This window comes from Anarhichas minor, unplaced genomic scaffold (assembly GCF_050575085.1).
Source record: "Anarhichas minor isolate MPS153535 unplaced genomic scaffold, ASM5057508v1 ptg000027l, whole genome shotgun sequence".
Lineage (NCBI taxonomy): Eukaryota > Metazoa > Chordata > Actinopteri > Perciformes > Anarhichadidae > Anarhichas > Anarhichas minor.
Genome location: NW_027466473.1, coordinates 8382577 through 8400000, shown reverse-complemented (window position 1 = coordinate 8400000; position 17424 = coordinate 8382577). Strand labels below are relative to the sequence as shown.

The following is a 17424-nucleotide window of genomic DNA, read 5'->3' as shown; positions in this document are numbered from 1 at the left end:
TTGATCACTGAAAGCGAGGTCTGGACCCACAGCGCTGCACTTCCGTCTACGTTGCCCGCTGAGCAGGCATCACTGCACGTATGCACACTATGATGTAACCGATTCAGTGCTGAATAATGTGGCTGAAAGCATCACAAATGACTTTTAGAGATACAGCGGTTTGATACTTGTGTAATATGAAAAAGCATTTACTGCCTTAAGAATCAACTAAGGAAGCAGAGTCGGCTATTTCCAAAATACGTGGACATTTTCTGTTTAACCCCCCCAAAAAACCCCGCTTACAACAAACATTTTTGTTGTTGTTGTGAACTATCATTATTAGCCAGTCCCTAACCTCACTCTCTCACGCTCCAGCTGAACTGCCACTGCTATATTACCTCTATATTACCTCAACCTGTGACACTTCTCCTTGCTAGCTGATTATGAAATACAGACTTTGAAAGTGACTTTGGATAGATTTAAGGGGGGGGGGGGGGGGGGGGGGGGGGAGAACACTGTCGTGCCTCCTAACAGGGAGGGACGCTGATGGACCGTCATGGCCGGGGTCTCATCAGCAGGAACGCAGGTAGGGTCGTCACAGTAGTCACCATGCGGTGGCAAGGTCAGGTCACATCAGCTCCCCCAGCCCCCCCCCCCCCCCCCACAAAGAAGACACCGAGTTGAAAGGCGACGCGGCAAAAAAAAACAACCTCCCCTCTACCTCAACTCCGCTTGGTCGATATCTTTGGAATTACTTTCAATTGGGAAGGAACACATTGAGGAAGGAGGATTAAAAGAGGTGATGGAAAAGTATTGCATTAAAAGTCACGGGGGGGGGGGGGACTCGAGACTGCCACAAAGACGGATGGAGTGGCTCAGATCTATGAGCTTCCTCGTGTGCGTCACGCGTCCTCATGAGTCAACCAGACACTGCACCTGCTGGGTGGTAATTGGAGGGCTTCCTGGGAGAGGTGGCCGCAGCGCCGCGTTCGCCTCTGGGCCGCCCTCAACAGTCTGAGTCTGCTCTAATTGGCGCGGCACACTGCCTCGCTCTTAGTATGCACGTGGACTACAGACTAGCTGTATTAATGATTCGCCGATGATCAGTTCATCACCCGTAAGACCTCTGATCAACCAGGAATACACTTCCCAATGTGCGCTCAGTGCTCTTATTCATTTACTCGTATTTAGTTTATTAATAATTCAAGTGCCTTATTTAAGGCTGTGCTGGAAAAGCATGCGTTTTGTTTTTCTATAAGCTTTCATGGCGAATCAAGTATGCATTGCTAATATGGCCAATATAATTGATAAAAAAATAAATAAAAACAATTAACATTTGCATCCCGACTGCGGCTCTGTGAGTGTGGTTAGTTAGCTGTGCTGTTTCTCCCAGCCCACCCATTAGTTTAAGTGGGGGGGCACTGGCGCCATATGGTAGGTCCTTGACTGTGACAGACTGACACATTAGTCATTGATGGCTCACAGCCTCTCGGATGATAGGCAGTGCTTAAAAGGCTGACCTACAAACGAACACACACACACACACACACACACACACACACACACACACACACACTCACTGAATTGATCTTGAAACACTTACAGTAAATATAGAGGCATTTTTACAGAGGTCGTGTCAGCTCAGTCAATTTGGCAGCTGTGTGTGTGTGTGTGTGTGTGTGTGTGAAAATAGTGAAATGAGAGACACAATAGAATAATCACGGCAGCACCAGTTATGACCCCGCGATAACAGGACTATGGATCGGTCCCTGTCCATTTGCTCAGTTAATTTCACGCAACATGGTAACATTGTGCATCTTGCCACAGCGTTCAAAAGAATTCAATGATTGGCCCGATGGTGCGCTATAATTGGCACTCAAAACAAAAGACATATTTGCTCCTGATTGGCTCAGGAGGGGTTCTGCCTTGTTGTTCAGAGACGGCACATTTCCTGCCACCTTGATTTTAATAAAAAAAATTTTGCGACTTAATCTTAGATAAATGCAGTAAATTCCCCTCATGAGTAATGTCTAATGTATTAAGCATTGGACAACAAATCACCTCCAGTGTTGACTTTTTGTAATGGAGTGTCACCAGGCGGCAATCTTTCTAATGGCCAGCAGAGGGCGACTCCTCTGGTTGATTATATAGCAGTCTATGAGAAAATGACTCAACTTCTCTTTTTTTTTTTACTTCAGTAAACATTGTAAACATGATTGTATGTTCCCATTTGCTAGTTTCAAGTCTTCCTCAATACAATAAGACGTTCAATTAGTAAACGATGGTCCTGATTAGAGTAAAATAGAAGATAAAGCAGGGCGGGGCTACCTTGTGATTGACAGGCTGCTACCACGGCGTTTTAACCCTTTCACAGTGTGTTTTCAGTTCATTTAAGTTAATTGTAACATTTTGGTTGCCTACAAATGTCTTATTCAGCGTTTGGTTGCCTTAGCTCCACCCTCTCGTGGCATTTCTGGGCTGTGGTGGAATAGTCCTTTTTGCTGAGGCAGGTTCTAACTGAGTGAAATGACCGGAAGTATCTAAGAGGCCGCCATGATGAGAGCTGTTGGAATCCTCTGAATGCTAAGGAAAGGTGCGTCAATGCTTCCTTCATTAGCTTCTTTAGCATAGGAAACACTGGTCCGTCCTTTACGAAAAGGAAACTAGATAATTCCGCCCCACAATTCCTTGCGGCGGCACCATTTAAAGTGACGCACCATTCGGCCGTCCGTGAAAACAAACGACATGTTTATCTTCCACAGGTTGAACAATTCTACTCAAACAGTCATAAAGTAATGGGATTCATGTTGATGCATATGAATAGACAGTGACAAACATTTCGTTTCATGTTATATGTATTAGTTTACTCAGAACATGTAACAAATAAGTAAAAACATTTTGATATTTGAAATTGATATTGAACAGTTTCATTGATATTACACGAGTGTTAATTGTTAAATGTGACAGCAGCAGCAGGAAGGAAGGAGCTCCGGTTTGTCTCCTTCACACCACGAGTGAAACATCATAATTACGTAGCTTAGTTTAGTGTAGTCTGGTTCTCTAAACACCACGGTTGTCTTTTCCTAACTCCTCGTGAACTCTCCTTCACACCTTTCCTTGACCCCATGATGTCTTCCATAGAGGTCAAGGGTAAGTGGTTAGAAATGGACGTCAGGAGGTTATTTTTGGACTCTTCGACCGCAGCCCTGGTTGCAAAAAAAAACAAGATGGCGACTGACAGACTGCCGAACTCGAAGCTTCGAAACTGTAGTCCATAAACCAATGGGTGACGCTCCCCGGGGCTTTGTCCACTTCTTATATACAGTCTGAAGAAGACGGCGTAGTTGAGATTAGCATCAGCCGAAGGGAGCCGTAAGCCGCTCTCTAACTCCCCTCAACAAGCACCGAGGTGCTTCCGTGTCCTGTTCGAAATGTGTCATCAGCTGTCCCGGCAGGTGCGTTGCCACACAAACCTCTGAAGTGGCTTCAGAGCTTCTTGCCTGGAAAGGTCACCGCAGGAGTGGGTTAAACGTCCCCCGGAGGAGCGAGCGGGGCAAGCCAGTCGGTGATTTGTGAGAGCTGCTTCGCCTCCCTTCCCAATGACCTTGACCAATTCTCCCTCCCTTTTAACTTACAAGTCACTCTCTAGAAAAACGGCCCGGCCACCATGTGTCTGATGTGCCAGCAGTCGTTAGTCGTAGTCTGATTGAGGAGCTGAAGGAAATTAAAAGAAATAAACTAAAAAGCCATTAGAGGTCAAGCCATCACAACAACCGCACACAAAACATTATCCTCTGTTTTGCTTTAATCCAATTAGACATCCGCTGAAGCTTCAGTTGTTTTCAGGCAAGCCTGATTAACTTTGTTGTGAATCGCTGTGCTTGTGCCTGTTGTTGTTTTCCCCCCTTTCTTGAGTTGGCTCAAGAAAGGATCAGCCATTAAAATCAACTCTTTAACTTACTTTTTGTGGAATTGTAGCTCGGACCACGGCTGCCCGATTATAGCTAAAACGATAATGGCAATTGTTTGCATAATTAGGATTTACACTATTGTTAATTTGTATTAGTTTAATAGTGTCTTATTCTATATAGAACACTTTGAATTGACGGCAAGGTTGCCTCCACATTTACACTCTACTTGATCTACCCCAAAATCTACTATCTTTTATTAGAATATAGAAGTCTGACGGGCTATACGAATACAATTAAAACAGACTGAATTGAAGGATCTATCTCTTTAAACAGTCACAGGTGTGAAGCGCCGTCACCAGTGCTGCTGTCCTGGACCAAATGAAGCCGGGTGCTGTTTTGCCACTCGAGTATGAATTAGTTAAAGGTATTTTTGTTCGTGATAATCCTAGTCGTTAGACTCACTTAGGAGGAAATGAGCGATTCTTCTCGCGTGCCACAGTCCTCCGAGAAATAGGATTGAGACTGCTAGACACGTAATTATTGAGAACAATTTCCTGCCGTTCGCGAGCTAGATCTTTGTGGAAAAAAAAAATCAAAAATCTTCCGTGTCCTCTCTGTGGCGTGGTCCCCCCCCCCCCCCCCCCCCCTCCTTGTTTTTAAAGACGCCATTTGGAATTCATTACCAGGACTCCGTATGCAGATTCGGAAGGGCTTTGATTAAAGCTCTAACAAGCACTTGATGGTTGGGGATATCACATTTCCTTTTGTTTTAATGCACTCTGTTAGGCTCACTCACAGTTAATAAGTCACAATCAATCTACCTGCTGTACGCACTGAGGCTTTGTAAGAGCTTAACAGGACCCCTGAGAGATGGAATAATTTCACTTCTGAAACAGACTGACAGAGTGAGCGCCTCTCATTGATGTTTTGCATCTGTGTGGGATCGTAGTAGCTTCCATTGTGTATTTATACGCTTGTGTACGAGGGTGTAGAAGATAAAGGAGGCCGCTAAAGGAAGCCTGTCAGACATTGCCAGACTGGGTAGACGGGCTCCTGTTGTCTCCTCTCCATTTCCACTCGGAAGAGTGGGAGCAGTTGCCTTAAGCGAAGTGTGTCGTGTTTGATGACCTCAGAAAGCGGCTCTCCCGAAATACCTGACTTCTATTCTCTAGTGTCTGAGTCATCCCATCCTGTGGATGGAAACATCCGATTTCATCCACGGTTACTAGAGCAACTCAAAAAATTAAAAAATTAAAAAAAAGCGGAGATGCATCGACGGTCCTCCTGCACGCTGGAATGTTCGGCGGGTCAAAGCCGTAATCCAGAAGTCTGCCCGTGAACCTTGTGGCGGCGGTGAGTTAAAGGTCCCGTTTACGGTTTCCTGTGCGTTACATCTCTTCGCTGAGGCACGACGCTCGGGGCAACACTCTACTTGCTGAGTCGAGGCTCAGAATGCATCGTCGCTGTTTTTCTCTCCCCAGTGACATATCAAGCTGGCATTTTAGCATTTCTAAGGTTGATTGAATACTTCATTAAATTCAGATTTGTTCCCTTTGATTTACTACAATAAAGCATTCCTAACGGTGTCCCGTATACTGGGAACACAAGAGAACCGCTCTTCAGACGACTATGGGATGTGTATGAGCTGTGTCACAATATATGTTGGAGCAGGTGAGTGCAGTTGGCATTCAGGCACAGTGTTTGTCTGTATCTCTAAAAGTTTACATGCATGTCATGAGTCCGATTGAACAGTTTACCTTCGCGTTCATTGTAGGTGGAGAGCACCAGGACACTGGCAGCACATCATCGCAGCACGCAGTGGGCTACAACTCGGTATTAACTTGAAACTAATCAGGGGTACCCGAGCATGGACAGTGACATTCTGGATGCACCGCTGCACTGAACACACCAGCACGCGCAGCTCCGTGAAAGATGTTTAGGACATTACAAAGTGCCCCCCCCCCCCCCTCCACATCCTCATCCAAAACACGGAGATGCCGTCGGTGTGGTAGCTTCCTGCATCTTGTCATTTGCAGGGGTTTTCCCCAAAAGTAGCACCTGGAGCAGTTTATTTTTTATTTTTTCAAACCATTTTTGTGAAGGCACCGCATTTTTTAATTGAAATCGAGAAAGGCCTGTGGCTGCAGCTAACACTGTATAATGTGGTAGGGCACAGTCGAGGCTGTAATTGTTTTGATTGAATTTGATAGCGACAGGACAGGGAGAAGTTACTAAGCAAAGAAAAACCAAAAACAAATCTATTATGCTTTCTAGGCATTTGAATTTAATACCGTCCGTCTTGTAAACAAAGCTGAATTGCTGGTTTGTGCAATCACGTAAATGACATGAAAAGACCAATGCCCGGCTCAGAATACTGTAAACGGGGTCAAATCTTCAGCCTCAGCCATCACTTTAAAACCCTCGTGCATCTGGCAAAATAATAGCAATGTCTTAAAAACGTGTGTTCTTCACCTATCTGTCGACTCCTCTCAATAAAGCATTGAGATGAACCGTTTCTATTGGCCATGACTGAGGCCAGTCTTCTTCTTCTTCTTCTTCTTCTTCTTCTTAATCCCCACCAGGTGCACTCTGCACGTCTGGTCACCAAAATAACCAACGCGGCTCTTTCCACGGTTTGTTCGTCACAACCGAGTGCACTTTGCGCCAGGCGAGTCTCGCACATTTGCTTTCACACCTGTTAATAACTTCCCACCTTCAGCCATCCTGTGTAATCGCCACCGGGGCACACTACTCGCGTTGCGGAGGAAAAGTTGGAAAAAAGAATCGGCGGCATTGGATCGTCTACGCTGATCCCAGTAATTCACCAAATTAAGAGTATGGAACCTTACTGACACAAATCTGTTTGCAGATAAAGTCTGAGCTTGTTGATGCTTTTTTCTTCTTCTTTTTTTTGTTCAATCCGCTCTTCACTTCAGAAAGCAGCGTATTTCTACTGTCAGAAGTTCGAGTCTGATCCTTCACTCAAAAAAAACCACAAAGCAGCCAAATGCAACGCTGAGCAGGCTTTTTCCAGCCCTATCTGAAAGAGATTAGAGGAACATGCGTCTCCTTCTTTGAGCTCGCATTTCAAACTCTGCCTTCACGTCATTACTTAACCGCTGGTGGAGCACTCGTTAGAGAGAAGGATAAAAAAATTTAAAAAACGAGAGTGCGAGCTACGTGCTGTGAGCGGGCCCAGTCAGCTCGGACATCTCGGTCCAGGTTTATGTTGGGAACCCAATTTTGATTGTCGCAACTAAATAGCTCAGTAATGGGATCACCGGGATCATTTTTTTTACTCATCTTCCCGCTCTTTCAGGTCTTCGGCTGTCTCTTTCAGCCACGTCTCTGCCTTTTCCCCAAAGCATTAGCGGAGAATAAAGTCTGTTAAGAGAGGAGATGTGCGGGAGGCTGAATGTAGTTCAGTTTGTTCAGTGGCGTGTCTTTGGAGAGCCCCCAAATAGCAAACTGTTTGTTTTTTTCCCTTTTTAAGATGAAATGTGCATGTTTGTCTTTGTTATTGAGAGAGACAAAGACACAGAGAGAGAGAGAGAGAGAGAGAGAGAGTGTTGATGTCGCGGCAAGTGTGAGGAAGGTTTCTTTTGATTTTCAGGAAGGTTCCATGAGATTTTGACAGGGGCTGAGAGGACATGGAAGAAAATTCTTTGATGCCGACTGTCAACAAAAGGCCTCTGCAACATACAAATAGCTATTTATCCTCTCCCGCTTTTTTTTTTCTTTCTCCTCCTTTATCTCCTCTCTTCCTCGCTAAATGTTTGGGCAGAGCCCGTCAGCCTTTTGCACTGAACTGCTAAGCGAATGGACGCCTCTCGTCTCAACTGTCTGTCTCACTCTGTCCGAGCAGCAATAAACAGCGGGACACGTTAAGCCCACACCACGGCAGGAAATGCCAACAATGAGTGATGAAAACACTGGTTTGGTTGGTTTTTGCGAAACTAGACTTGATGGGTTAAGGTAAAAAAAACAAAAAAAAACCTCCAGCAGCAGCAACCAGTCGCACTATCTCCTGGCAGCACAAAGCAGCTCTGCTGGCTGTGTTCTCAATTGCGACAGGTTTGAATATGGCCTAATAAAAGAGAGACGGAGCGGAAATTTCACCCAATTCCTGCAGATAAGAGGGTATTGTTTCAGCAACTCGTGAGCTTTTTGTTGGAAAAATGTGAGAATTTAGATTGGCTAAAAGAAGCAAGAAATCTTTTCCTCCCCCCCCCCCCCCCCTCTCTTTTTTGTCTTTGTGTTTTGCGGCTCCGCTCTCTGTGCCCGTTTTTTTTATAAAGACAAGCCAGGGCGACAAAATGAATCCTGAAGATTAATTAAAAATTGTTGATTGGGGTTTAGACGGCGTGTATATGTGCACGGGGAGTTGAGAGGCGTGATACCCCGATGGTGCGCTTTTGGCACAGCGCCAATGCAAAGTTGTTTTTTTGTTTGTTATTAATAGTACAAAGACAACAAATACACGCAATAGCTTATTCTTTGAGTGGCTAATTGAATTTGAAATGGCCCCTCACATCTTTGTGTTTGCTTCAAGTCGAGCCAAACGCTGTTCCTGTATCTGCACCGCCTAACTGAAACTTATCTTCACGCACCACCACGTCACACCACCTTAAACATGTACTATATGTATATTTATGTGCATCTCTTTAGGAACACAGACGGGAGATTTCCATCGTGTGGTCCTGACTGTGTCACTGGCAGAAGCTTCAGTCCAACGCTCTCCTTCAGAGCGTTAACCGTCCACATACGATTAGGGTCGTAATGCCCAGCGGTCGCACCGGATAACTGATCATCTGTTTGAAATTCAGCCACGTTTTGTCGCTTGGGCCGTAGAGGCTGTTACTCTTGTTGCGATTGGATTTGTTTCTCCACAGGTGTGCACATTTCTAAAGACAACATTAATGTGAGCGCACCATGGTTCCATGGTAACTTGGCAACAGTCCTCAGGTTGGCTCCTGATCACTGGCGGGGCGGACTCAGCGACACTGATAAAGTGAAGTTCATGATGGAAGAGTTGAAGGTGCTAAATTCCAAATTCAGAGAGCATCTGCGATCGGAGGATTGCCTCCACACGGCTCTCAACATGGCGACGGCTACGCTTTATCTTTACGTAGAAAATAGCTGTTTGCTGCTATAATTAATGCTCCGAATATCAAATTCAGCACATTAAACATACATAAATAGACCAAAATAGTATAGCAAAACAATATGTGATTATATAATCTGTTCCTTATGTTTCTCTCTTAGTCACTGTGGTGTAATATTCCACATGTAGTCACATCGTCATCTGGACAGAATAGGCGATACACCAGATTACATCACTTACTTTCAGCGAGCCGAACAATTAGGAGCAGTGATGGAATTTGTGCGAGTATCAAGCCATACTTGGGAGATATTCTGTCTCTTTAAGAATCCTCTCAACTCCCCAAATGCCCTGTCGGATTGCAGTGTGATCACATTGGGCCGTGCAGAAGTGGCTGAATTGGAATCTTATCTTCTTCCATCTTTCCCATTACGGGCAGATTGAAAGCCCTGCAGCGGTGCTCTGGCCCGGTCCCCAGTCAAGACGGCTTTTTAGACCGCAATTTGACAGCTTCAAAAAAAAAAAAAAAAAAAAAAAAATGTCACATTTTGTTGTTAAGATGCACTGCCAAGCACTTGAGCCATACATGCTGTGGCATCGGCCCCAGTTGGGTTGTGAAGCCTTCGCTGACCTTCCCTTCACTCCCGGGCATCACTCCTGGCACTACCTGTCTCCTGGTGTCAGTTTGACATTATGAACTTAAAGAGCCTGATGCGTAGCAGCAAGGCACAAAGCCACTTTCCCCCGGCTTTCATCCCGTCCTCGACAGACAGCACTGCTAGCCACGCTTGCTCAGTGCTCGTGAAAAGTCTGTGAAATGACGGGCATAAAAAACGGTGTGTACTAATGCATGTAAACAGTGGTTTTTTTGAGCCATGGTGGTTCATTGTTTGGTATCTTTGCATGTCTTGTATACATCTTGTATACCTTCACACCGGTATCACCGTGCCGGCTTTAAAGCAGGCAAATGTGCTCGGATGGTTGTATTTCCTCCAGGTTTATGCTGAAGGAACTGGTGGATCTTTCATATCCGCTGCCGTTGTTACTGCTGTGGAGGCTCTGACGATGACATTCTTTCGAGATGAAATAACAAAGACAAGTCCGCAATAAAAAAAAAAGGTTTTAAGAAGGTCAGATGTTTTTTTATGCGTCCGTCCACCTTTGTCGTCTCGGGCAGCACAGAAGCCCGTCTCTCTGCTCTGTAGTCTTTTTCTTCAGTTGGGCATATGGGCCGAAGCTGCATCTCAGACACACTCAGGGGGGGCAGCACTGCCGTGACATAGGAAGTGTGAGGGAGAATAGCAGGGAGGGGGGAGTGGGGGGCCCCTGCTGTCCACCATCTGGGCAAATGGCAAGTCTTTATGCCAGCATGGTAGCCGCTGAAGAAAGAGGGCACGGGGGGGGGCATAGCGGCAAGCTCCGAAGACAGACAAGAGGGGGCACCTGCAGACACGGGTCATTCTTCCTCGGTAAAAGAGCCGCTCGGTAACACCTGTGCTCCCGCTCCCCTCTGCCCCACTTCAGACACTCTGTCAGAAAGCCCGTGCTCAGCAGAACTGCAGGCTCCCAAAACAAAAGACTTTTGCAGGCTCGGCGGAGAGAGAGAGCGTGCAGGTGAATAACAATAACCGCTCCTTCAGTTATTCATATATTCATATGTGTGTTCATATTTAGCCTTCGCTGTGAGGGTGACGAACAGCGGTTTGCCGAAGGCCGCGCCGACGCCGACTCGCGGCACCCGGTTTCTCTCCTCCTGGCGCGGAAAAGCGGTTAACGGGGCAAGAAAGTGACAGGGCGACTGGTCGGGGTGTCCTCTGTGGGTCTGGTGTTGCGTTCGCCGGGCGGGCATATTAAAAGAACAGCACTCCTAATGAGGAGGAATCTGACATGTCTCAGCTGGGGCGATGGGGAGAGAGCGAGCGGTGTGGCAGGCCCCTTATGTTCGACTGATGTATTAGCCATTGAGGGCTCATACAGCCGCTCGGATGGCGGGCGGCAGTTACCCAAAAGCTAATAGATACTCGTGCGTTATATGCTCCCTCCCCGGAGAGGTGCCATAGCCATCCCCCTGCAAAGGCGCTGAACGTGAACATGTTCAACCCCTGGCCCGCTCAAATCCCCCCCCCCCTCCCTCCCGGCTCACGGTCTCGGTGCACCCAATCCTTTCATCCTCATATCTCTCAATCCAGGTAAGGCTTGGCTGGAGACCAGTGTTCTGTAGAACAGAGGCCCTCTTGGCTGCGCAATCGATTTTTCCTGCGGGGGCAGAATGTACAGTGCGCGTGGCCGCGTCGAGGGGAAATGTAAATGGACCGAGCTCCCGAAAACGATCGGGGCAGCCTGGGCTGCGCGTGGATCAGGGAGCAGGTAAGCACCAGATAGCGTTTACCCCCGGTTTTAACTAAAGCACTCAGACATTCTCCTCTCCGCAGCCCTGTAATTCCCTCCGAGTGCACGGTGTGAAAGTGAAGCACTGTTATCAGCCGCTACCAAATGCATTAGTCCTCCTCCGACCGCTGCAAACGGACCGCCTGGCTGTAGATCGTTCCCTCCACACAGAATGGAGGCGATGAAGAAGTTGTAAATTAGGATTGCGTACTTTCATGCCCCTTAATGATTACGGCACCCCTGGGCTGCACAATCACTCCCTCTCTGTAATTTTGAATTAAATACGACGTATGCCTGTCAGTGAACGGAGGAGAATAAATTGACGGTCTTACCTGATGTCACCCGCGGTAATAATGCATGGTGATGACACAGCGTGATTCCGACCACTTTGCACTTATTTCTCTGCATGGCGTGTGGGCAGTGAGTGCAGAGAGCTGGAGGAACTGGACGTGGTTAGTTTGATGGGACTGCTTCTAAGTGCTGCTATTTGGGCCGATTATTTTCTTACTGGGGTTATTTTGGTGTGAAGATTTGCTGTTGTGTGTTGATGGCAGATGCATCAAGTAATTCCTGAAACACTATGATGTCTGATGTTTTGTGTATAAAAGATATTAGGCAAGCCAGATGAGGTTTTATACTGGTTTAAACACCTGCGTTGGCATTATTTCATTTTTTTTTATTATGCAGATTAATGTCAAAGACGGCCATTGATCTCAGGGGAGTACCAGAGATCTAGTGTGTATATTTTGAAAGAATTGTGGTTTATGATATGAAGATTTCTATTTTCAGTATAAATTATATAAAGATATGGTTTAACTCAATATTGCATTAAGTGTTTATCCTATATAGATGGATTTAATGATTGCAAAGTCTCAAATAAGATATTACAGATGTTGTTTGCTGCAGTCACCATTGTTGTGCTTTGCATCAGACAATTCTGTCTCAAGAACAATTCTTTTTTTCAGTTATGCAACACAATCTGATTGGAATCGGTATCATACTGTATGAACATAGTACAATTGCACTGGAATGAATGAATGGTAATATTAATACAGATTACAGCAGTAATCTGCTGCGTTACAGAATCTATTTGTCTCACTTCCTGTTTGCTCCGTCTAGACACGCCGGGTTCTTCAGGGCTCCGGCCTTGAATTAGCTTTGATACCTTTTTATAAACGTGTGAACATTGGCCCAGATCCTCCTGTAGCATTCTTCAGCGCCACCTGGCAAACGGTGTTAAATATCAAACTCTTGTTTTTTGTTTTTTTTTGCACCATTTGGGAAAAGATTTGTCCAAACATTGTTGATTCAGAATTAATTATGTAATGTGTTTTAGAATGGGGTCTATATGAAGGTTACATTTTTCCATTATATTCCACAGTTTCAGGGAGGTGGTGGCCCTGTAGAGATAAGACGACAACTGTTCAGCCCCCCCCCCCCCCCAATTCAAAACATGTCTTTAAAAGCAAATAAACTGCCTCAGCAGCTGTTTGGATTGGTTGAACTGTATTGACAATCTGTTAAAGGGCGGGGGGTGAAAAAGGGGGGCTTATTTTCCCTTTTGTAGAATTTGACAGTGATAAAACTGGATTGCAGCAATAATGGCTGTCATGGATCAACACCTAGAAACATTTTACTCTGCTGATGTGGACATGAATGGGATCCAAAGTCATGTCTCCCCCTGGCTGACTGCCAGGACCTTCACAGGAGCTTTAATAAATGGTTTGTACCAGCAGACGGTCCTTGGCCTGTGCGGGTGTTTCTCTGTGTGTGTGTGCGCGTGTGTGTTTATATGCCACGGGGATTTTTAATAAGGACTAAGTGCGCAGGAACCCTCCGGAGAGGGAGAAAGACCAATAACCTACAGTAGTGCATGGTGCTACTAAAAGGGTTGAAGGAACACTGACTGAAGGGGAGGAAGCAAAGGTGTGCTAGCTATTTATTCGCGGCATCGGGGGTGCACATGAATTATTCAATGTGACATTCATTCATAATTAAGTTTCTTTAATGGATAAATAAACACACAAACGCGTTGTTGGGGAATGTTTTTTTTTTTTTTTTAAATTAATTAATTTTACTTGACACATGTGGATGCGGCTCCAAGTCTCATTTCATGACAATAACGAAGCGTGCATTTACGGCGATGAGGGGGGGGGGGGGGGCATCGGCGGCGCAGGTGTAAGTTCAGAGTGAGTGCAATCAGAGTGTATGGGGGAGGGGGGGCGGGGGTGATGCTCAGCAGGGAGAAGATGGAGAGATGAGTTCAGTGGGTGGACTGCCTCGGGCATAGAGGTCAGCGGTCGGGGAGGGGGGGGGGGGGGGGGGGGCTCTGAGACCTTGAATGGAAGGATGGAGTGGACATTTGTTTCGGATCTACTGGTCTTTGAGTGAGGACACGGACCACAGCGAGGGTCTCGAGTGTGGAGAATGAAGTGATTCTTCTGAACGGATGTCAGATCTTGAAGGGTTAAGATGCTGCGCGGTGAGCAGCAATGAGCCCCGGCGCGAGGCGCAGCGTTTTTCAGTGAACACATCGCGGAAAAATACAGACGTGCCTCGGACACGCGGCGCAAGGTTCCATCTTGTCGATGATGTATCTTTTCATCATCTCGTGCCTGACAGCGCATGTTATTCTTCATTTTCGTCACTGTCGCCTCGAATCACACAGCAGAGCTCCGGAGGTGTCACCGGTTGCCCGTTGTTTCGTTGTTTTCCGTTACATCAAGGGGCCCGAGACGATTCTCACATACTTATTCATCTCCTGGTTTATTCGCCAAGGCGAGCGAACGTCGGTGTCTCCCCCCCGAAAAAAACAACAAACAAGTAGTCTGATGCTTTTCAGTCCATTTCCAAAGCGAACAACCTGTCACAGCACGCTATGAATTGATTCTCCGTTAAAAAGGGTTTGAATATAATTAAAGCTAGTGTTTGCCGCTCAGCAATCCAAGTAGATCTCGCCACCACACTGTGAGTTGCATCTCAAATTTGTCTCCCTCAACGCCATTAACACTATTTAACTCGGGGGCATTCATTTAATTTGCTATAATTGCTTCAGAGCCCCCTCTCTCCATGCTTAGCCAGTTGTCTGTAGGTTAAGGGTGGGGAAGGGGGGAGGGGGTGTCGGCCTGTCTGCATGCTTATCGCCAAACAGCTTTTTTGTGTCCAAACCTGAAGCATCAAGTCCATGCAAACTATACCGTCGCTGCAGTTTGTAGAGCTGGCGCGTACGTAAATAAATCCATCACACTAATGATAAAACCTCCTGCATCTGCTCGGACATTGATCATAGACTGTATTCAAATAATCCCTTGTTATATTGCAGCGGTGGTTGCATATCTTAAGCGAGAAGTAAGACATTAAGCAAAAGATACCGTTTGCCGTAATGTGTAAATATCCGATAAATAACAACATCACTGAGCGACAGGCAGTTATGTTCCTATGGGGGAAAACGGTTAACATGTCGGGGATTTGACGGCGGGGTGGGGGGGTGGGGGGGCTGGACAGGTGTTGGGAGCTCCTTAGGGAGCTGGAGGTCACATTACCATACAAAAGCCACTCTGCTGGGTAACCTTTCCAGGCGCTGCTCCCTAGCCAGGGGGCTTGCGGTCACACACTGGCACTGCCACAAGTGCCTCACCACCAAACCCACACAGACACACACACACACACACACACACAGGCAGACGTGTGCACAGATCTCTCATACTCAACCCCTGAATACCCCCCCCACCTTCTCCATGACAGAAACATTGCCTGTATGGTGACATGAAAAATTTGCACTCGGGGAACATAAATCACAGAGGACAGCTCTAAAGCAAAACAAATACTATGATATGGTCCATTGCCGTCATAATGCACACTAAAGGGAAAGGCATTCATGTGGAATTTAGATCCAAAGCCTAACATTTTATCTTCGCCAGCAGTCTTTCGCACAAATCAGCTCCTTTTTTTTTTTTTTTCTTCTACCCCCCCCCCCCCTCCTCCCTAAATCCCCAGAAAAGCAAGGCTGTTGTCATTTAAGCTCCACTCTATTTACAACTCTGATATGCCTTAGATGTGTGCGAGACACAACAGCGAGGAATGGGAGCAGTGTACTGGATATGGGTAGCACGAGGGAGGCGAGCGATATAGACATCGACGTCGCATGGAAGCGCGCCGAGGTTCTCCTGGTGGGGAGGAGGAGGAGGAGGAGGAGTAACCGGGGCGAGAGAGACAGACTGAGAATGGAGGCAGCCGCGGAGTTAATGTCGATCGAAGGGTGGGGGTGGGGGGTTGGGCCGAGAGTATGGGTGGTCCTATTGATGGACAGCAGCATCAACAGGGATTCAGGTGGCTCTTAGAAATGATGCAGGTTTAGTGTTAGGAGTCTGTTTTTTTTCTCTCCTTTTTTTCATTCTGGAGGAGGAAGAGAGGGAGGGGGGGGGGGGGGGTCCGTGGCGGGCGGAGGCCGAGAGGCACGGAGACGCCTGTCGTCTTTTCCATCGTGGCTGATTTTGAGTGACAGGTCATAGGGATGGAAAAATACACGTTGTGTTCCACGTGTGTGTGTGTGTGTGTGTGTGTGTGTGTGTGCGTGCGTACAGGTAACACATGCGCACCATGTAATTATACTCATTACACGGCAGGCTGTGGATCTGCATGAGATGGTAGTAGACACTGGGAGAAAAAAAAATAAAATATATCTGGATTGTTGACAGCGTAGTGGCACAGGAGCTGTGACAGTCAACTACATTGTTTATACTGCAATTACCAAGACTGAATTCAATCAGTCAGGCCAATACACTTTTTTATTGCAATTATGCAAAAGACCCTACAGCTCACTGTGTGGTGAGATGTGATGTGCAGTAGCTTATATTGATTACTTTATTTGTAAAATTAAGTCTTTAAGAAGTCCCTGTCACTCAGCCCCTCACTGCAGCCCGTATCACATGCGAGCACTGCACCCTCCTGAAAATAATAACTCTTAATATAATTGATGTAATATGCCACACGCAACAATAAGGTATAACATCTAATCACGTTAAGTAGTCATTGCCAAGCTGTAATTAAACTGTTTGAGACAAGTGATTACCAACCCTGATAGAGAATGTGAATATATAATAGGGGTGTTATGAAAATGCTAATACCCCCATAGCTCTAATTGCGAGGCATTTATGTGTTTACTTCATCTTTTTTTCACCAATACGCATTGCGTTGTATCTGTGTTATCGTCGCGTTGACCACAACGTGCTAGGGGGGGAAAGCACGCGAATATGGCGAGATGAAGCCCTCCTTCGCCTCGGTACGCTTCGCCACACATCGTGATGTTAACAGCGGGGCCCTGCAGTCTGACTGGGGCTAATGGTGTGCCATCCCATCAGGCCATGCGCCCAACCAGAACATTCAGAGAGATTGTTCACATCAAGCCTGTTGGCAAATTAGCCAACACGCATTAAGCTGTGGCATTGTGCTAAAGCTGTCTAAATACTACTATATGCTTAGTGACCAGTGAATGATTGCTGAGGCCCTCCCCCTCCACCCTCCCTTCCAGCCCACTGGGATATGAGGGTCTGTCCTCTCGAACTGGATCGATGGAGTAAGCCGTCGCTGGTTGTGGTGCAATGTGAAGCTAAAATGAAGCGAGAGAGAGAGACACGGGAAGGGTTGAGAGCGCGGCTACAACCGGAATCGTGGCGCGTATCTTCCCTTCACTGACGTCCTTTCAGTCAGCTGTTATTTAGGTAATACGACGGTGAATTCACTATATACCTAATTTCAAATCTGAATATTCTACGGCAGCTGGAGCATTCAATGGCAATCACTAGATCACAGCAGGGGAAGGCGATATTTCACAACGTGACGTGTGATCTGACGGACATTTCTCCTTCCACATTTCTCCCCGCTGACCAGAGCATCGTGTTCTTTTGTCTGAAATGCCCTGGCTCCCCGCTCCCCCCCCCACACACACACCTTTTTAAATGTAGGTTTTCATTTTCCTCCCACCGTAATGAAGGTGTCTGGGCAGCTGATGGACGTGCGTCCTCCACCCCTCACCTCCGCTGTATG

At 46.5% G+C, this 17424-nt stretch overlaps 1 protein-coding gene and 1 long non-coding RNA gene across 11 annotated transcripts in view; both read left to right on the top strand.

Annotated features, from left to right (window-relative positions):
- Nucleotides 1-17424, top strand: part of msi2b (musashi RNA-binding protein 2b) — a 220634-nt gene that overhangs the window by 84453 nt on the left and 118757 nt on the right. The window lies entirely within an intron of this gene.
- On the top strand, nucleotides 491-9532 carry LOC142960301 (uncharacterized). Its single transcript, XR_012956308.1, has 2 exons — nucleotides 491-5561; nucleotides 5665-9532. It is a non-coding gene; the product is annotated as an uncharacterized LOC142960301 (long non-coding RNA).